Below are 21,805 nucleotides of genomic sequence, written 5' to 3' on the forward strand. Positions count from 1 at the left end.
CTTCAAAAGAGGAGGAAGAATTTGGCAATCTGCTCTACGTAGTGGGTGGATGTTCATTATACAGACATTATAAACGATGGCTATGAAGACTAGGCAATAATAGTTTTTAAAAAGCCCCGTGAGATCAAGTTAGTTATAAAAATAAAATTTAGACCACACATACAAACCTGTGTTAACAAAATAACCATAACATGTGAAACTGATGAAATCCGAATCAGGTCTGTGGATTGTACCAATGCCAATTTCCTGAGTTTGATATTATATTATATTTATGTAAGGTATTATTATTGGGAGAAACTAGTTGAAGGGTATTTGGGACCTCTCTGTTCTATTTTTTCAACCTCCATGAATTTATAATTATTTCAAAACAAGAAGTTTGTTTTAAAAGCCCCAAAACTTACACAGAAAAAAAATGAACATCCTGAAAAATAAAAAAATTAAAAATCCTGAAAATAAAGGCTATTATTACATGATTGAAATATGGGTGGTTTTCTTCCTTTTTTCTGAATTTTTTCCATTTTCATGTTATAATGCAGGGGAAATATCCACTGTATTTTTAAGAAAGAAATCCTAGATCTTCTCAGCTGGTCCTGCGCTCCTCCCCCACCAGGCACGGTGGCTGGTGGCTGTGTGGCCTCACCATTGCTCTTTCTCTTACTTACTCCACCATCTGCTTCCAGACAGCGCACTCCCTGAGGCAGGGGCTGGGTCTCTTCACCTTTGTGCATCTCTCTCTCCTTCTAGCGCCCAGACCAGGACTTCATACAAACGTGTTCAGTATTCAACAAATATGTGTTGAACCAAAAACTCTACTGGATCCTGGGGATCCAGAACCAGTGTCAAGGTGGGTGGAAGTGCATTTTTACCTTCTAAGGGCTCACAGTCTCCAGATGGTCCAGGATTTTTAAAATTTTTATTTATTTTTCAGTTAAAAATCAATTTTACCAAGTATAATTTTTGCCATTATCGCTTTGATTTTGTTTAGACTTTTTTCTACCAGGAATATTTGTTAGAAATTGAGTAAACTACTGAGCATTTTTGTTTCTTGGATTCTCCACAACAAAACTGAATGAATTTGTGAGACACACAGAGAGACAGATGAAGAGAGCAAATGCACAGGAGGCGAGACTCCGAGGGATGGGGCAAGGCTGTAACGTTGCTGGCGCCCTGCCTGCCAAACACGAGCCTGGGGGAGTGGGGCTCACTGTCTCCTTTTGTTTAGAGAACAAAACTCAGTACCCTTTCAAGGAAGACCAGAAAATCCAGGCTGCCGACAAAGGATCATTCACAAAGTCTAGTGCATGATAGAAAATCACTAGACATGTGAAGAAACAGAAAAATGCAACTTGTGGACAAGAGGAAAAGCAGTGAATGGTTCCCAATGGAAATTTTTAAATAGGGGGAAAAGGCATCAGTTGTGTATTTCAGAAGGACCACTCAGGTAGCCAGTGACCTAAGGACCACTGAGAAAGGCCTGGCCTAGCAGGAGACAGCGAGTCCTGTTAGCAGAATGTCCTAGTGGCTCTGAAGGAAGATGATGAAGATATAGACAGATAAAGGTCCTGCAGATCTGTGAGTTTTGTGTTTGCACTATGATTACAAAATGTCAGAGCTGAAAAAAATCTTAGATAACGTTCTATCTCCCCCCTCACATTACATGTGAGGGAAGCAGGACTCAGAGAAGTGATTTCCCTAAGATCCCACAGCCATTTCAAAGATGAACCTGGATTAGAACCCAAGCTCCGTAACTTTCCCATATCACATGGCCTCCTTATGACTGCCTTGTGCTAAAACAGGTTCTCTGAGATGACTCATGTGTGTTCCTATGGGGAGAAGTCCCAGCCATAGTTTCTAAGACAACACCAAAGTGTCATTTCTTCTTCCTTCTCCCACATAGAATAAGCAGGTTTCCAGTAAGCCATCAGATAGCAACATAAAGTCACCATAAACCAGACACTAATGCCCATTCGCATGAGTAGTTGAGATTTGAGGCTTCTGATACTAGATTTCTAGAAATGTGTGTACTTGAAGTTCACATTTGAATCTGTTTAGTTGCTGCCCAGAAGCAACATGAAGAGGCGGAGACTTTGGCTTTGATCCACAGTAGTGCTCAGTTCATAGCATCCAGGGGAAAAGGAGAATACATTCCGTGACCTCAATTTGCACTTGCAAAGAGGTTGTTGGCAACACACGCAGCAAGTGAGGGATAGCAGTGGGTGCCTCATGGCCCCTTCCTGATCCTGGGCACAAACACAAGGCATCCACAGTGGTTCTGCAGGTCATTTTCCTCCCAAGACAGCCGCCCCTCGCCCCACCCATCCCTGGGCTGCTCTGGTCCAATCTCTCCAGAAGTGCTTTCCAAGTACTTCACATGTCTGACAATAATGGGCTCCCTCCTGCAGAAGTAAGTTCCTTCCCCGTTCCTAGGGCTGCACAACCAGGGATTTCAATCCAATTGGGTCTTACAATCCTTCCCTGAGGGTTTGCTGTTGGCTGAGACTTGGTGCTGGTGCTCAGGGTGGGGTGCTAAGGGGACCAGAGTAGCTCTGGTGGGGATTAGCCACGAGCTCTAAGACTCCTTCTTATTCACAATAGATGGAATTCTCCTATTGATGACCCTTTCCTGACTACCCTCCAGGCCAGGTAGGTGGCATTGGTTTTATACACATCATCTAATTTAATCCTAAACACCACACTGTGAAGCAGGCATCCTCATACCCACTGTTTTCATTAATCAGGAAACCTAGTCTCCAGAGATCAAGTCTTTGCCCAAGGTCACGCAACTCATCACCCATGTCTAGATAAAGGCGGTGTTCTGTCTGCCACATCACACTGCCTCCAAAACTACAAAGAGGAGACACACACGTGGGGAAGCTTTTGGGTCCCTGTGAATTTGTAACTGAGAGTACTCATGACATATACGTGATGTAATGGGAGGAGGTCTAGAAAAACAAAAATATGTTAGCTAATACTTGTGTATTTCTGACCCACGTGTTGTGGGATATTCAAATCTTTACAAACCAATCATGGCAGAAGATCAGAAACCAGAAGAGAGGCTGAGGGTGTGTGTGTGTGTGTGGTTGTATGTGTGTATGTGAGCGTGTGTGTCTGCTCAGGCATGGACGTGAGCATCAGCACGTGTATGAACAGATCAGGAAGCATGTTTCCACAGGTAAACAATTCATTTATTTCATTTTTCAAAGCACAGAAAACAAAACCAAACCAAAAAAAGCTCCTGCTTTGGTTTACAAGATGGCCTTCAAAGATGGATGTGACTTGCAATTTTAACTTTCTCTGGGGTTTCGTACTATTTATTTAATCGTTAAAAGTGCACAAAGTGGCAGATTCTGAGTTCTTAGGAAGCAACTGCAAGGAAACATACATCATGACTTACTCAAGTGAGCAGTAATTAAACTCTTGCTGGTCAGGTTCTCTGGAAATTCTTATCTAGGGGTTGCAGGCATGTGTTGAGGCCAGGAAAACCAGACCTGACCAGCAGGCTTAGGGGAGGGCCTGGCTGGCTGAAGAGAGAGGAGACAGGCTGGTATATTTCAAGCCAGAAGACCCGCATTCTTTATCTGCTTCTTCGGGAACTGAAAGAACCCAGCGGGACCCACTGGGGAATAGGGAATAGGGGCAAGCAGCTTATTTTTAGAAAGTGCTTCAAGTCCTCTGCCAGTGTTCGCAGGCTTGAAGAGAAGAGCTTACCATCCCAGTTGATGCTGCCAGCATTCCCAGAGGGAATCAAGAGTGGGAAGAAGGGCCACCTGTCAGGACTGGCAGACTGGGGTAAAGATTTCTGCAAAGGGCTGAGCCAGAGGGCCTCTGGCTGAGGACGTTCTCACGCAACCCCTCAGCCACAAGGAAGCAGGCTTCTGACCTGTAGCAGAAGTTCTCCGACTCTCCCGGGCAGGGAGGCGTCTTGGCAGAGAGACGGCCTCAATTCTGCCCCCAGCGCCAGTGCAAGCCGAGCACCCTCAGCCCGTGACGCATTGCTCAGCCCACAGTGGAAACTCAACCATCGGCTGCTGAATATATGAAGACCTTTACCCCCTCCTTCCTGCTTTGCCCAAACAACAAGATTTCCTGGGATAACTAAACGGGCAATTGTCCCTTTTAACCTGCAGAGCCATCAAAGGAAGTGTGGATGTACTAGCCGCTCAAGAGGAGAGAAGTTCTAGGTGGATTCAATTTAATTCAACATTAATGAAGACCCCCAGCACTGCACACGTGAGTCTAGGAAGCAGACAAACACAAGTGAGTTGCAGAGGCGGCGAGGCTATGGCACCCCCGCGGCGGTCATCAATCACCGATCACAGCCCCTCTCCTTCGAGACCAGGAGCAGCCTCAGGACTGTCTCAGCAAAGCCGCCCCGACAGCCGCCACACGGGGCCAGAACGGGCACTCAGGATGGAACCTCTCTGCCGTCCTGACCGTGGGTGGGTGCTCTGGCTGGGCTTCTGTACTACGTTTGGTAAAGAAGGCATGAACAAAAGCTCCTGAACACTAGAAACCTGTAACTGGGAGAAAAGCAAACACCTGGGGGGGGCTGAGGGGCCCCTTCCTGCCTGCCTCACTGACTCGGGCCCCCTATTGCCCAGTGTTGAGAATGAGATGCTTTTCAGCTCAGGAAACCAATCATGCCCACAGGAGCACAGGAGACACTGAGGTTCCAATCCAGGGTCCCCCCACCATTCCCCACACAGGGGTTTGGCTCCTTCTTGCATCAGGACCCTGAGTCCCTCCTCTGAGGTCCCTGTCATTCTAGGCTGCAGGCTGTGGCCCTCCCCTTCCCCATACCAGCATCCCCCGCCCCCCCTTGCCTCCGTGCCCACCCTCTCCCACCCTCACGCTAGAAATGGCCAGGTTTCAATGACCTTCCTGAAAGCTGCTGGATGTGAGATTGTTTGGAAACTCCACACCAAGCTGCTCCAGGGACTGACTTTCAGCCATTCTTCTCACTGGTAAAGCTCAGCTTCCCGGGACACTGTTGCGTGCTGGGGGCACCATGCCCTCAGCAGTCTCTTCAGTTCCTGGGCTGTGCGTTTCAGGGCTGAGGGGCGATGTCAACAGCCAGCAGCCTGGGGGGACACTTGCCAAGAGCATCCTTCCAGGGGACCTTGCGTGACCAGCAGGGAGCCTGGAGCGTGGGTACAAGGAGGAGGCCAGGTGCCGCGTTATCGTCACTTGTGCTGTGCTGTCAACACTGCCCCAAACACTTTTTATTATCTTTGTCATCCTCCCCAAACCTGCGGTAAGCCCCTGCCTGGGGCACACGGCTTCTGTTTTGCAGCGGTGACAGTCCTGCTGGGGAAAGAGGCTATCCGCATAAAGTGACAAATACCATCCAACAGCTCCTGTGCTCAGAGCCGAGTCAACAGCACAGACACAAACAAGACTACACAAGTTCTGGAACGCATATTAAAAAATAAAAATAAAAATCAGTGTCTGAATCAAATATCAGTTTAACTTACTCATATAGTTGGCATTTCTTTCAGATTCCTTAAAAAACTAAGTTGAATCTTTTGGACCCAGGGAACAAGGAATTACTAGGCAAGGTTTTTCAACTTTTTTTGTAAAAAGGCAGTAAATCATTTTATATTTTAAATAATGATTACTTTACAAATGTCAAGTTTTTAAGCATTTGCCTTAGAAATAACATTCTACCTACCAGAGTCTGTGATCTGGATTTTTTTGGAATGGTGGGAGAGATTCAGGTCAGGGGTTAAACTGAAGAAACAAATGGAAATTTTGCAGGGTTGTGTCCACATCTGTGTCAACTCACCAACTCACACAAAACATCAGCTACACCCCGTCTTTCTCCCAGTACGGAGACTGCACCCTTTGTATCAGGGAACAGGATCAAAAAACAGTCAGGTCCATCCGCCTGTGGGAAACTCAGATGCTCCCACTGTCTAAAAGAATCATATCCCCCAAAGGGTCAACTCAGCAGTGCACACACTCTCCACAAATGGCCTTAGAAGCCTGTCACTTGAGCTGTCTTTCCCTGTGTCGATTTCACCCTGATTAGCCCCTGCCCTCAGTTGGGTAATTCCCAGCCATACTTCAGGTCTCATGTTAAATGTTGTTTCTTCTGGGAAGTCTTCCCTGGCCATCGCTTCCCTGCTTTACCCTCCTGGCCATCATTCCTCACGTGAGGGGAGCCCCGGGTTCCACTAGCTATATGTCCTGGGAGGGCTGGGACTTATCTGCCTGTCTTGCCAAGACTCAGCACAATGTCTACACCACATGGCAGGTGTTTGAAAAACCTTCTACGAGTGAATGAATGAATGAATGAGTGAGCAAGCGACAGACCTTGAGGTCTCCACACTCTCCTCACTTTTCAGGCATGACGCTCCTGATGGCCAGACACATGGGGGCTCTTCTCACGCAGACACGTTTTCTCTCCATACCAAGCAGAAACAAGTGTGAATCTGCCCCAACATGTAGCCCCAGCACTCTTCCAGAACAGGGGTGGGCAAACTCCAGCCCACAGGATCGACTCATACGGAGCCTCGCTCGTCCGTTCACGCACCGTCTGTGGCTCCTTCCACGCTGCACCTGCAGAGTTGCCTTGTTGCAGCAGTGCTGGCAGCGCCTTAACTGTTCACTCTCCAGCCCTCTGCAGGAAGTGTGCCGAGAATTGCTCTAGGACCTCAGAGCAGATGGGGATCAGAAGAGGATTCACGGACAAGCAGAAGTGGAGGAACAGGCAGCACAGGGGTGAGAAAGGGGGCGGTGACATAGAGACGCCCCCCCCTCCAGGAGAGGGTGAAGGTGCAGTGGGGGCAATGGGAGGGGGCTGTCAGGAGAGGTGGTCTCAGCCCCAGGAGGAGCTTCTGCAACCCCGGCGGGCTGAGAATTGTGTGGGCTTTGGTGTAAGACAGAGCTGGGCTGGATCCTGCCGTCGTGGTTTACTGCTGCTTGACCTTAAGCAGCTCGCCTCACCGTCCTGACCTTCAACTTCTTCACCTTTCAAAGAGAAACTGCTTACCTCACAAGGTTTGGGTGAGAATTAGATGAAATAAGACGGATAAAGTGACTCTGAGAGCCAATATGGTGCTGAGTTCTCCCAGCCCCAGGTTGGAATCGTGACTCTGCCTCTTATAACTCTGGGTTCCTGGGAAACACTTGGCCCTTGTGTGCCTGCTTCCTCATCCCTTACACGAGGAGGCCACGGGTCAAGCAGGGCACTGCCGCAGGACTGAACAACAGCACACGCAGGCAAGCACCCAGCAGAGACCCCGGCACCAGGAGGTCTTTGCTTTTACTGCTAAGTGGTCCAGCCCAGACCTCGATCTGTGGTGGGTGCTCGAGAACTGTGATTCCTTTCCAGCCTTCCTCCTGCACGTGGCAGGACCCAGCGCTGGGGGTTCACGGCTCACCCTGCTAAAAAGTTGCTGCGTGACTTTGGGCAGCCACAGGGCCTCTCTAGATGGCTAGAACTTGACTTGTAAAATGAAGGAGTTTGTCCAGATGGTTTCCAAACTCTCCTGGTGATAAAGATCTCTTGGAAACCTTGTAAAACGTCCAGCTTCCCTGGCCCCTCCCTTAAGGGTTCTGGCTCTGGAGGCCCGGCGTGGGATCCAGGTTGGAATTTGTCATTGAAGCAAATACCCCAGATGATTCTTGACATCAAGGTGCTTTGGGAAACACTGGGCTCGAAGAGGGCTACCTTCCGCGCTCCAATCCCACAGCCCAGGCAAGTGTGTGTGGGGAGGGGAGGTGTGTCTTCGGGCTAATGAAACTGTCAACTGGGCATTATTCAAAAAGATTTTAGGTTGTCAGCTTTCGAGAATTAGTCACCGCACGATCACTGTGATGCCCAGGCAGCCAATATGCAGATGGGACCTGTTTTGTCTCTGTCCTCTGACTCATGTTTTGCTTTCCTCCAGAGACCTCTGTCCCATGCAAAAAGAGCGCTGGGCCGGGACCTGCAGCTGGAGCATCCCATCAGCCATCGCAGGCTGTGCTTCCTCTAGTTTCTAGAAAACTCTCCATCTTCCCAGCCTCTCTCAGCACGGGCCAGGGCTCCTGAAGGCCGTGTTTGAGGGGGGTTAGCACCAGTAGCCTGGAAGTGGAGCCCCCAGCGGCAGGGGGCCCAGAGCCAAAGGCAGGAGGCAGACTGGTCGGGGTGGCAGAGAGTGTGGCTTTGGAATCAGGGCTTGCTGGTGCCTAGTCGGAGCCCACACCTGCCCATCACAGCTGCAAGCCGGGGGCAGGTCCCTTTGCATGTCTACAGTTTAGTCATCTGTAAACACTCCCATACAGAATTGCCTTGGGCGTTAAATGAGCTCCTGGGTGAGCCCATTTAGGCATCGTGTGCCTGTAGCATCTACACACGTCACCACTCTCCGGTTCTCTTGAAAGCTGCACCTGCACGCCACCAAGTTTCTAGTGGCGAGACCTAGTTTTTCTTAGCCCTTTAGACTCTGGAGATGCAAATAGCTGGACACCTGGAGAGTCATTTAGGTCATTTTCCCTTCCTAGCCCTGTTTCTGACCTCAGAGCAAAGGCACGAATGTACAGCTCTGTCTTTTGAGACAGGACAGCCCCAGAGGGTGAGAGTAAAGAAGCCATCACTTACCTGAAGGGTGGATGGAGAGGAGACAGCCAGATGATGGTGGGTGAGAGGTGTGTCCCAGGCAGCAGAGACCCCACGTGGACGGACCCTGAGGTTTGAAGGAGCTTCGCATGTTTGAGGGTGTGAGAGGCACTCAGTGGGGATGGGGAGATAAAAAGAAGCCAACTCACACGGGGGTTTTGAATGTTATCCTACATCCAGGGAGAACATTTGGGCTGGGGAGCAAGACACTTTTAAAAGGAGATTTTCGGAGAATAGGCTGACGGGAGCAGGGGCAGAAACCGAAAGTTAGGCTCTGAGCTGCTTCTCAATGTGCTGTTATTGCAACAGTTCACTTAAATCTCACGACACCCTTAGGAGGTGGCTGTTATTACCCTTGTTCTTCCGGGCCTGGGTAGCCTTGAAGAAACAAGGCTCAGAGAGGTTGCAGTTTGCCTGGAGGCCACCCAGCTGGTGAGCTGTGGAACCAGCACTCCAAGCCCACGCTCTTGCCTACTAAGCCTTACTGCCTTTTCTTTAAAGACAGCATCTGCACTTGGTGGTCCTTACCTCCCATTTGCCGTTCAGCCCCGTACGATAGGGCTTTGTCCCCCTCTGGTCCCTGAACCTCCCGCTGCAGTCACAGTGATGCGTTGTGTCCATTATCTAATCCATGCCAACCTCTGACGCTGCCAACTGCCCCCCCTCCCCCGCCTTGGCTCCTGGGACATCACACTCTCCTGGTTCTCCTAGTTCTACACCTGCCTCTTGACTGTCCTCAGTCCAATACCCTGCAAGAAACTGAATTCTACCAGCAGTGTGAGCTTGGAAGTGGCTTCCTCCCCAGTCCAGCCCCAGATGAGACACCAGCCCTGGCCACCCTGACTGGACTGCCACCTTGTCAGATGCCCTGAGACAGAGCACCCAAGTAAGCTGTGCTCTGATTGCCGACCCTCGGAAACTGTGAGATAATAATGTGTGTTGTCTTAAGGTGTTAAGTTGGCGATAGTTTAGCACACGGCAATAGGAAATGAATACATTTACAGGCTCTTCGCCTGTTTGAACAAATGGAGGTGAGTTCCTTCTGCTGTAAGCAGGGTGTACACCCAACAGAGGTGCCCCAAGCCCACGGGGCCAGCCCATCTCACTGGCCTCTCCCGCACATCGTCCCCCATACCTACTTTTCTATCATTTCCTTCATCCATGCTTTCTCTGCCTAGAATATCTGCCCCTTTTCTTGACCTGTGATCTCCCACTTATCCCTGGACTAACTGAAATGACACCTCCTCCATGAAACCCTCTGAGATTGACCCCTGCTGTGGGATTTCTCGGCTTGCTATCTATCCCTCCACCCATGTCCTGTGGCTGCCTGTGCTGAGGTCTCACCCACCACATAGCGCCCCCCCATCTCATTTGTCATTGTACACCCAGGGCCTATGACGTCATAGGGATGCAATAAACGTGTGCCGAATGCGTGCACAGTTCAGCGCAGCACACCTCCTCCACCACGAACACCACAGCCACCGAGGGAGTCTGTAGCCACCTTGAGTAGAAGACAAGGCCTTGCTGTCACCATAGTGGCCCACTTTAAGAGTGCTATCATGTGATATTTATGTAAGTGGGGAGAACTACCTTCACAGGAGAGCAGATCTGGGCGAATGAAGGGCCTTTTTGTTGCGCTCAGAGCCAGGATGGTTTAGGATATGTAACCTGACCTGCAGTAGAGCAAAGGGTGGAGGCAGGGAACAGTGGAGAGCGCGGGAGCCCATGCGATGTGGCAGCTGGGGACCACAGAGGTGACACAGGCCACCAGAAACCCCCAGTTGGGGAAAGGCCAAGGATAGAACTTCTGATGTTCAATTTGAAGTTGCTAACAGCATTGCTGTTAGGGTTGAAAGATTTAGAAAAAAAAAATATTTGGGGCATGTTTATCTGAAATTCATACTTAACTGGGCGTCCTGGGTATTCTTTGGATATATATTTGCTGTGATATAACTACCTCCTCCTGTAAATTTTCAGTCAAGTCTACAATTAATACTGTGCCTTGTATGATTATATGCTGTTGGTGCATGTTATTTAGGTAAAAATCTTTCCCTGAAATTTTGTTATGAATATATCTACGTACATATATGTGCACTAGGTTGCAAGGTAAAACATATTTCTGAGTTGTGGTCCAATTAGTTTGAATGTCACCAATTTATAAAATGAGCACCACAGACCATAACATGGAACATGGGAACTGGGACGGTGTCCTCTTTCTTATCATCACCCAAAATGTCAGCACATAGGCACTCAGTAAAAGCATACTGCATGAAGGAATGAAGGCAGGGGGTAAGAGAGAAGCGAATCACGGTGTCCGATCACTGATTTGGCAATACTGAGAGCATGCATGGCCTTATCTCTGAGATTTCTGTGCACTGGCCAAGCAGAAGCCAGGCTGCAGAAGTAAATGGAGATGAGGCAAATGCCAGTGGAGATTGAGAGGCACTTGTTTCGTTTGCATTGAAAACATGGAAGTTCAATACGTGCCCAGAAGAGATGATACAGGAGAGGCATGCTCTATTACCGCACTGTCCAATAAGAGAACCACTAGCCACATGTGGCTATTTAAATGAAAATTAATTAAAAATGCAGCTCCTTAATCACAGCCGCTAAGTGGCTACTGAGCTAAGTGGCTAATCAAGTGTTACACGGCTACCATATTGCCCAGAGCAGGTAGAGAACATATCCATCGTTGCAAAAAGGTCTATTGGACAGTGCTGCTCTAGAAAAAGAGTTGTAATTTGTCATGTCTATGCTGGCTTCACTAAAACGAGTCTAAGTGAGACCAGTGCACGCAGCCCCCAACCTCCTCCTACCCAAAACGTTCTCCAAACGCAGCAGAAAAGCTGTTGGGATTCTATTATAATCTATACACGATAAAATCACATTGGGTTCCAGTGATTGCGAGTTAACCCCGGGAGAGTTCAGTGGGGACATCAGGGAGCTGCTGGACCACAGGATGTGGTCTGGGGGCAGTCTGAGCGTTCTGTGTATTCATGATGGTTTCCCACCAAATCCAACAAAGGTCTGTGGCAACTAGAAGCAGCTTACGATCTCCTGGACTGAATGCATGGGGAAAAGGAGGTGTGGGCCGGGGGTACTGATGGGAGGTATCGGGGTCATGCTCAACAGAAAAGGTTGGAGCATTCAGGCTGGGGTAGACAGAATATGGTGGGTAAAAGGTGGTCATTACAGCCAAATTCCCGTTCTACAAAATTCAAGTGACTGTAGAGAACCAACAAATTGTGTTTGTGATTTCTATATGTAATTTTCACGGTTTTTATATGGCAACTTAATAAAAAAAAAGGAATGTGGTAGAAGATGAGGTCTTATTATCCATCAGGGCTGTCCACTTAGGGTCTGTTATTAGGGGTCCTCCTGACTTACTGAAGTGAGAAAGTCACTTCTGGAATTTAAAAAATAAAATTTCCAATTATATGGGAAAATCTCTCTCTCCTTTTGAAATCACCTTGCTCCCAAAGATATGTTCACTTCTCTGTGCAACGAAGAGGTGGGTTTTCCTCATAGAAACTTGTTTACTTCTCTTTTCTTTCATCCCATTAGTGATTTATGACCCCTGTGTTATATTTATCTTATCTCTTCTCCAATAAGACAGGAATTTGGAGGAAGTTCTTGAACCATTTCTGAACCATAGTGTGTGATGAGGCAGCTGAAGCTCAGAAAAGGTAAATGACTTGTCCAAAGACATGAAAATGACATGTTCAAAATCCCCTGCAAAGAAAAAATTCTACTCACTAACATAGTTGAATCGTACAAACATCTTGTTGAATGAACGAAACATGTCCTAAAAGAATGAAATTATAAATTCACTTTTATCAAGTTCAAAAGCCGGCAAAACTAAATGACGGCACCTAGAGGTACATACACACGTGATAAAACTATAAGGAAAAGGAAAACAAAGTGTCACAAAGGTCAGTAGAGCAGCACCCTTGGGGAGCAGGGAGAGTGAGGTAATGCAGGGCTCTGGCGGGGCTTCTGAGGGACCAGCAAGGTTTTATTGGTTAAACTGGGTGGTAGTTATACAAATAAGGAAAAGCGAGGTATACATCTTCTCATCTCATTGATTCAAACATTACTTTTTAAAAAGCTCATTTAGGGTTTCCCTGGTGGCGCAGTGGTTGAGAATCCGCCTGCCAATGCAGGGGACACGGGTTCGAGCCCTGGTCTGGGAATATTCCCACATGCCACGGAGCAACTGGGCCCGTGAGCCACAACTACTGAGCCTGCGCGTCTGGAGCTTGTGCTCTGCAACAAGAGAGGCCGCGACAGTGAGAGGCCCGCGCACCGCGATGAAGAGTGGCCCCCGCTCTCCACAACTAGAGAAAGCCCTCGCACAGAAACGAAGACCCAACACAGCCAAAATTAAATTAATTAATTAATTAATTAATTTAAAAAAAAAAAAAAAAAGCTCATTTATTTGGATGCACCAGTCCAGAATCAGTGGGTGTTCATAGGTGGAGCGGGTCATTTTTCTGAGAGTTGAAACTTTGAGCTGTGGTATTGGAGGTACAGTGAGACATGGGCTATTATGGGGCTCTGCTTCTTCTGGCGGTGCCTCAGTTCATCTTCCTCTTATTTTATAGGGGTTTCGAAGTGTTGTCCTTGGGGGGGCTCTGTGCAGGTGAGTGAGGGCTCCTGAGGGAGTGGTCAGCACCCAAGCAGGACTCCAGGCCCCAGATCAGCTGCAGCACAGCTGCCCTCCTTCCAGTGTTTTACATATCGGGTATCCACAAGGGATTTCATTTTAAAAATGGGTTTTGATGTCAAAAGAAAAATGTAGAAAATCCCTGGGGTATCAGTTCTCCCTTCAGTAACAGACATACTATTTAGAAATACTAAAATTACTTTTCTTTTTTTTAAAAAAACTCCCTTCCAGATTATTCACTAAGAAAATTTCCTCAGGCTTCCCTCTGGACCCTGGGCCCTGAGGTCCCAGGTTCTGCTCCCAGGCTCCCCACCTCACCCCTTCCAGCTACACTCTCCCCAACTTCTGTGCTGAGGAAAAGCCTGCTTCCTTGGGGCCGGTGGGCCAATGTCGGCCATGCTGGCTCACCCAGTGGTCTTCTTCAGGGAAGGTGGGGTTTCTAGGAGGTGGAGTCCCCCAGTCCACACTGGGCAGGGTGCACAGCTGGGCCACAGGAGAAGGGAGTTGCGGACCAGTTGCAGCCACTACAGTCTGGATTCCATGGGGCTAAGCCATGCGCTGCCAGGTCTAATGTCTCTGTCTAGACTTGTCTGCTGCTAGGCCTCCAGGAGCCTCCAGCATAAGACCTCTGGCCTCCCCTCTGACCTGTCGGCTTCTAGAGCTGCTGACATAGGAGTCCTTAACCTTGCAGGCTGCCTGATCCCTGCTAGAGCGAGCTGAGCACAGAGAGAACCAGTCATATGACTACCCAGAGCCGAGGCCCAGGGAGCCAGAATGCAACGGGCTGTGCTCAGAAAGCCTGCCCAGGAGGGTAGCAACGTGGGCTGGAAGCTTGCTGGACAGAGCGCCAGCCCAGCCACTTGCCATTCAGAGAACAAGCTTCCTCCAGAGAAACTTGCCCATTGTGGCTCCAAGGCTACATTCAAAGTCATGGACAGGATGTATTATGTAACCAAAGGCAACTGTTCATCTCGGACTCACTCCAGAACTTCATTATTAAAAATAGCTGAGACCATTTACTGAGTTATTACTACATTCCAGGCATTCTATTAAGTGCTTTAGGTACATATCTGGGTCAATCCAAGTCAATCCTCCCTACATGTTAAGTATTTTTTCTCATTTTATTGATGCGGGAACTAGTCCATGGAGAGGTTTGGTAGCTGTCAGGATTAGTGAGTCAATACAGGTGAACCCAGGTCTGATGACCCCCATCCAATCCACCGAAGTATCAACAGCTATCACGCTGCTGCATGCACGGGGCAAGCCCACCGTGGCCGCCACCTGTGGGCCTCAACGTCTCCCAACGCCTCTCCACGCTTGCCCCACAATGTTGTTCCCAGTTCCCCCCTCCCCCTGTCCCCATTATGGTCCCCTGACCTTCATTTCTTAGGGACGCCCCCATGGCTCATTTCTCTGCAGGGCCCCATGTAGAACAAATGCCACCAATGCCTAGGGTCGTCCTCACTGAGCCCCCTAGGAACCTCATTTGGGGGACCCCAGGTCAGTTCTCAAACTTCTAGACCTTCTATATGTGTGTTTACATTTATGGCTACAGTCCAATATGAGATGATCCTGGCAATATCCCTGAGTTGCCAAAAACAGATACAATTGTGCTTGGTGATCTGTGTGCCTCAGACAAATACTGAGTCTCCTGTGTATGTTTCCTCAACTACAAAATGGTGATAACACTTGTACATACTTCACAGGGCTGTTGTGAGGATTACGTTAATTAATATATGTAAAGCACTGAAAACTCTGCCAAACTCATTGTGCTATTATTATTATTGGTATTGTCATTTTATCACTCTTACTAAGGCAGAAAAGTATGCAGTGAGTTTTAGAAATAGTTCAGTCAAGGAGGTAAAATTTTTTGAAATGCTGGCACTCAAGGGCTAATCTCTGGGTATGTGAGAAACCAGCTGGCCCAGCACTCCCATCGCCTGGGGGACAGGATAACCCAGAGGTGCGGCACCTTAAGGCCACTTGCAGTGAGAGATAAAGGACCAGGGAGTCACTGGGTTTGTTTGATCTTTCTCAAATTGCCAAAATAGATTCCCTAATTAGCAATACCCCTCCCTCCAGGGTCTTAAAGAGATTGAACAACAATCAGTTAGAGGAAGCTTTTTAATCAGCAAAACAGCATATGATCTCTTTCTCTGATAGTTTCATTGCTCCCCACCCCCATCCCTCTGCTATACTTTCCAAAGACAGAGACTGGCCTTCTGGCCTTTGGGTGAAATCAGGCACAGCCTCCACTGCTGATTCACTGGCTCCCATCACTGCGGGTCCCATTCTTGAGGAAGAGGTGGGTAGATGACATGGGCCTCCCGGGTGGCTCCATCAAAACTGAACCGGACCACAAGCTAAAGAGTTGTGCTTGGTGGATTTTATTTCTCTCCTGACCACTGCTGTGGATTCTACCTATGCTGAACATGGCAGGAATAAAGATATTTTTAAAAAATTAATAATTGGTTCAATTCAAAAGAAATCTTTAGGCTTTCACTTCTAGCCATTCTTACCATTTCGCCTGAAAAAACTTGAAACCAGACAAAATGAATGAAAGACATTGGGTGTCAGGCAGTGGAAGGTAGTGATTCCTGAGAGATGGGAAACCAAGGAATTGAGCCCTCTGATTGGCTCAGCTCACTGGCTAGAGAGAGTTTGCAGGTTTCTGAGATAAGGAGGAGGAAGTCAAGGGAAGCTGAATTTTGGAAATGGAACTGGGAATCTGGGAGAGTGCAGGGCAGAGGACCAGAGAGGAGGGAGCTGCATAGGGAGGGAGCTCCAGAGATCTGCAGAGGGTCTCCTGCAGACCTTCAGCTGAGCCCTGACCAGCACATACATCTAGAGAAAACTACTCGGGGTTGCAGAAAGAACCACCCTAAAGGACTAGAGGGAACAACCCCCGGTGTTCCACAGATCCAGGAACTGTTCCTTCTCTCACCAGCCATGGGACATTGTGGGGCATTAGGTGGAGAACTGACATAGATGATAGGATTAGTAGACAAGAACATTTAAAAAGTTATTATACTATTAGAATGGCTAAAATCTGAAAGACTGACAAAGCCAAAATCTAATGAGGATGTGGAGCAACAGGAACTCTCATTCATTGCTGGTAACAATGCGAAATGGTACAGCCACTCTAGAAGACTGTTTGGCAGTTTATTACAAAGCTGAACATACTCTTACCATATGATCCTGCAATTCATCTGTCAAAACCCATAGAATGTATAACACAAAGAGTGAACCCTAATGTAAACTATGAACTTTAGTAATAATAATAATAATAATCTATCAATATTGACTCAGTTGTAACAAATGTTCCACAGTAAGGCAAGATGTTAATAATACGGAAACTATGAGTGGGGGAGGGCAGGGAAGAGAGAGAGAGGGGATATATGGAAACTCTTTGGACCTTCTGCTCGATCTTTTTTATAAGCCTAAAACTGCTGTTAAAAAGTCTTTTTTAAAAAATTATTTATTTATTTATTTATTTTTGGCTGCATTGGGTCTTCATTGCCGTGCGCGGGCTTTCTCTAGTTGCGGCGAGCGGGGGCTACTCTTCATTGCGATGCGCGGGCTTCTCACTGTGGTGGCTTCTCTTGTTGCGGAGCACAGTCTCTAGGCATGCGTGCTTCAGTAGTTATAGCACGTGGGCTCAGTAGTTGTGGCTCGTGGGCCCTAGAGTGCAGGCTCAGTAGTTGTGGCGCACAGGCTTAGTTGCTCCGCAGCATGTGGGATCTTCCCAAACCAGGGCTCGAACTCGCGTCCTCTGCATTGGCAGGTGGAATCTTAACAATTGCGCCACCAGGGAAGTCCTAAAAAGTCTCTTAATTAGAAAAAAACTACATAAAGTACAAAAATGTTACAACTCTATTCCATATTTTCAAAAAGAGGAAAGATTGAATATGTAAGTAAAGAAGTGGAAGATATAAAAAGACCCAAATTGAACTTCCAGAGATGACAACTATAAGGTATGAAATGAAAAACACCCTGGATGGAAACAAGAGCAGATTAGACATTGGTAGAAGATGGGAGGTTTACTCTGCAGAGCTGAATTGAAAAGGCTCTGGATTGGGGGATATCAACACTAGCTAAGGGATGGTTGAGACACTATTCCCTAAGTGAAGATTAAGTGAAAGTCCACACACTTGACTGTGAGTCAGGCTTGTGCCTCCAGATATATGTACAGCTAAAAGATTCCTGTTGGGAAAAACTGGCCAGCCCAAGAGAAAGTACCTACAAACATCCACATTGGGGGTCACCCAACAAAACATGGCTGAGTATCTGCCCATCCCTCTACAGAGAAGGCTGGAAACTATAAGTATGCCTCATGCACTGACTAGAGCTTCTAATTAATATTAAAGTGACTCATTCCCAAATAAAAATGAACAGCCAAGGGTTTTCTACCTTGTGAAGAAAGTCTCTAAATGAAAGATGGGGTAAAATACGTAAACAGAGAAAAGGAACTTGGAGAAAAGAGAGTAAAGAAGCATGAGAAAATATCAGCAAAATGTATAAATACTATTCTTGGGGTGATAAGAGAAGCTATTGCATCAGTGAAATAGAGTAGAAAGCTAAAAAAAAAAAAAAGAGTATTAAAAAAGAACCTTTGAAAGTTAAAAACTTGATAGCAAAAGTTTTTAATTCAACAGAAAATTTAGAAAGTATGTTCAGGATGTTCAGGATACCACTCGGAAAGTTAAGGAAAATATATAGATATAGATATATATTGAGACAGAAACAGAGAGACAGAGAACTTGACTGAAAACCAGAGGGAAACAGTAACATTAGAGAATTAGACCAGAAGGTTCAACATCTGAATAATCAAAATCCAGAAGGAGAAAATGAGGAAAATTTTTTAAAAGAAATAATAAAGTAAAAATTTCCCATAACTGAAGGACATGACTTTCAATTAAAATGACCCATGGAGTACCCTGCATAGTGAATGTAAATTCACACACAGACACACACACACACACACACACACACACACACACACACACACACGGCACTTTATCACTGAATTTCAGAACCTCCAAAGAGAAGACCCTAAGAGGGCAGGTAATGGGAACAGGTCACATACAAAGGATAAGGGGCTAGTGTGGCAACAGACTTCTCAACAGCAATAGTAGAAGGCAAAAAGCAATGAAAAAAATGCCTCAACGTTCTAAAGGAATATGACTTGCAGCCTAGAAGTTTATGTCCAGCTAAATCCAACCAAATATGAGGGTAGAATAAAGATATCTCAGGCATGCAAGTAGGTTGGGTGGGAACTCTGTCCTCTTAGTTGACCTGATTGGAGGGGCTGGGATGATTAATGATGTCTCCGGAAGCCAATCTTCCAGGGGATGGCAGACAAGAGACACACCTGTATACAGCAGCTGTCTGGGAGACAGGACCATGTGTGGAGGCATGAACAGTCATCAGTCAAGTACTGTCCCCCTAAGGGGAGATTGGAAGTATAGGGGGACATTGGCTGTCATAATTACTAAGGGCTGCTACAGCCATCTAGTTCCCCAAAGGCCAGGACACTAAGTGTCCTGCAGTGCATGGGATAGTCCCTCAACAAAGAACTGCCCTCCCCATAATCCAAAAAGCACACCCCTGAGAAATAGTGACTTAGACACTTTCTTTGGCTTTTGCTAGGAGACTGATTATGCTTGAAGTGGGGCTGAGAGGGAGTCATGAGCTTTGAGGGGGGTGTGTTGGGTGAGGGAGAGAAGACAGCTGATTTGGGGAGAATGGAGACAAGTGAGAACATTCCAGGGGATAAAATACAATGACTGATTAACATAAACAAGTACGCCACATGCCCGTGGGTCCACAGAACAAATTCTATAAAGCTATTTTTGGTGATGCTTACATTTGTAAAGGTCTCTGTAATTGTTCTGGGCCCAAGTTCACGTCAACACCCCCTCATCCTGTGTCACCTGGACCACTGCTGAGCTCCCTGTAGCTCTCCTCACTTCCAGTCTCACCTCTGCCCCTCCATCTGCTGCAGAGTGACCACAGTGATCTTTCTCAAACGCAAATCTGATGGTGTCACTCACCGGCTCAAAAGCTTTCAGTGGTTTCCCAATGCCTCCCCGGTCCCCAGAGCACGTGTAGACAAACTGACTCATCCTGTAAGACCCAGCTCCAAGGTTGGAGGGCTTTTCCCAGTCCTTCCTTCTAATGAGACCCTAACACTGTACCCCTCCATTTTAGTATGATCCACAGTGTGACTCTTGTGTGCTTTTATGCACTGTTTCCCAGGAGTCCACAAGCTCCTCACGGGCAGGGACTGCTTCTCATCTGTCCTTGGATCTCCAGTGCCCAGCACCAAGCCTGGCACGGGGGAAGCACTCCTCAAGCATCTACTAAGTAGAGTTGACCCATTTCTTCCTCATGAGAAGGCTGAGCTCAAAGAAAGGTCCCAAGGGCACTTCTGTGACCAACAAGAGCATGGGCCCTACATCATGTCAGGCCTCCTCTGAGCACCCGAGTCCTTCACAGCTTTTCTGAGTCACAAGGTCACTGTGGCATCAGGCTCAGCTTAGACCTGCGGGCTAAGGCCTCTACGGATGGGCTAGTCCAACATCTGCATTTTGCAGATGAAGAAACTGTGGCCTAGCGAGGTCCAGTGCCTGACTTGAAGAAACATGGCCTCACAAGCCAGATTAGGACATGGTCTCCCGGCCTCCAGGTCAGTGTCCTGCCAGCTCTCACACCAGGTTCAATGGGACCAGTGGGGCACTGGTGAGTATTGTATAGATAAAGTGAAAGCTTCACCAGCCTGTCTTCCCTTCTCACCAGTGGGGAAGCTTGAGTGGAGGGCGTGGGGATGGGAGAGAGACCTGAAGGTGATTCGAGACCAACGGTGGAGGATCTGGAGCCTTTCTACAGGCAATGAGAAACAACTGAAGGCTTTTGAGAACAGGCTGACTTGATTGGAACAGGGCTTCCCATTGAAAAGAGGTGGGAAATGCAGTCTACCAGGGACCAGTGAGGTTACCAGAAGTGATCGGTCCTGATGTATGGACGCCACAGCTAGAGGTGCACAGGAAGGAGGCAGGCTGTGTCTCACCTGCACAGAGAGGCCTTCGCTGGAAACTCTCTCAGCTCGGAAGAGGTCATAATCAGAAGAGAAGATCCTCGGTAAACGGCAGCAGGGAGTCTGTCCCTGGATTCTGTGGTCTGGACCCAGGAAGTGTCAAGAGGTCAAGGATGTGGCCTTGGAGTAGCAGTGACAGTAACTGTGGGTCCCACCAGTGAAGGCTGAGACGGGGAGCCAGCCCCTAGGAGCTGGAGCACGGGACTGGCCAGCCAGGGATGGTGTGGGCTGCAGCCCCGAGGACCAGTTGACCTCGGGGAGCACCAGGAGCAAAGCTCTTCACCTTGTCCTATGGTTATACTCCTTGCTCTTTCTATATTTATTTTCTTTTTGTTCTCTTTTAAAATGTAGTAAAGTGTTGTTTTAAAACATCCAGACTGTCTCAGCTGGCTCCAGGGAACCAAGGGTGTTGGTGGTGCCCATGCAGGGCCAGGAGTGGGGGCAGCTCTCCAGGTCACTAGAGTGAAGGCTCCAGAGGGGTGGGAAGAGCTGCTGGTCACTTGCTCTGCCCACGGGAACATTCTCCTTGCAGAGTTAAACCTTCAAGACCAGGGATGTTGGGACTTCCCCGGTGGCGCAATGGTTAAGAATCTGCCTGCCAATGCAGGGGACACGGGTTCGATCCCTGGTCGGGAAGATCCCACATGCCACGGAGCAACTAAGCCCGTGTGCCACAACTACTGAGCCTGCGAGCCACAACTACTGAGCCCTTGTGCCACAACTACTGAAGCCCACGTGCCTAGAGCCCGTGGTGTGCAACAAGAGAAGCCACTGCAATGAGAAGCCCGCGCACCACAACGAAGAGTAGCCCCCGCTCTCCACAACTAGAGAAAGCCCACGCGCAGCAACAAAGACCCAACGCAGCCAAAAAAATAAATAAATAAAATAAATAAATTTATAAAAAAAGACCGGGGATTTTATCATGGGAAGTGAAAACCTCTTACCACCACCCTCTGAGTGGATTTCAATTCTTGGACTCACTTTTGTTCTGCAAATCACAAATCCCCTTGATTTTATTACCATTCAGTACACAGTTCCTCCCCAGGAACAATGATTTTTTTTTTTCAAAATCTGAAGTTAAAATGCAATGTATTAACAATAGTCAACTAAAACCACAAAAACAAAACAGTCTTTTTGCATCTGATCTGGAAGCCTAAGAAAAAGACAGGCGGATTGGTCTCTCTCATTGAATCTGTGCGGGCAATCGTTTAAAAATTCAAACTAATTCTGAGGGTGTGGACATCTAGTTTATTGGTTTGATGTTTCTGGTTGTCTTTTTTTCTTGTTGAGAACTGTGACATGTGATCCCATTTTCAAGTGTTTTCTGCGCCCTGGGATGTCATCTTCGGGGACTGGGCCCCCGTTTTTCCAGCTCCTAAGGACCCTCTGGCCATCCCAGCTCCTGTGGTACATCTCCTCCTCAACCTTTAAGGCTGTG

General features: G+C 47.7%; 1 long non-coding RNA gene across 1 annotated transcript; it reads left to right on the forward strand.

The window, feature by feature from the left end:
• Positions 1 to 2,969: 2,969 nt before the first annotated feature.
• LOC309617549 lies at positions 2,970 to 21,255 on the forward strand. Its single transcript, XR_014238027.1, has 2 exons — positions 2,970 to 9,491; positions 12,218 to 21,255. It is a non-coding gene; the product is annotated as an uncharacterized lncRNA (long non-coding RNA).
• Positions 21,256 to 21,805: the final 550 nt, after the last annotated feature.

The sequence above is a fragment of the Balaenoptera borealis genome (genome assembly GCF_965194805.1).
Source record: "Balaenoptera borealis genome assembly, chromosome: 1".
Taxonomy (NCBI): domain Eukaryota; kingdom Metazoa; phylum Chordata; class Mammalia; order Artiodactyla; family Balaenopteridae; genus Balaenoptera; species Balaenoptera borealis.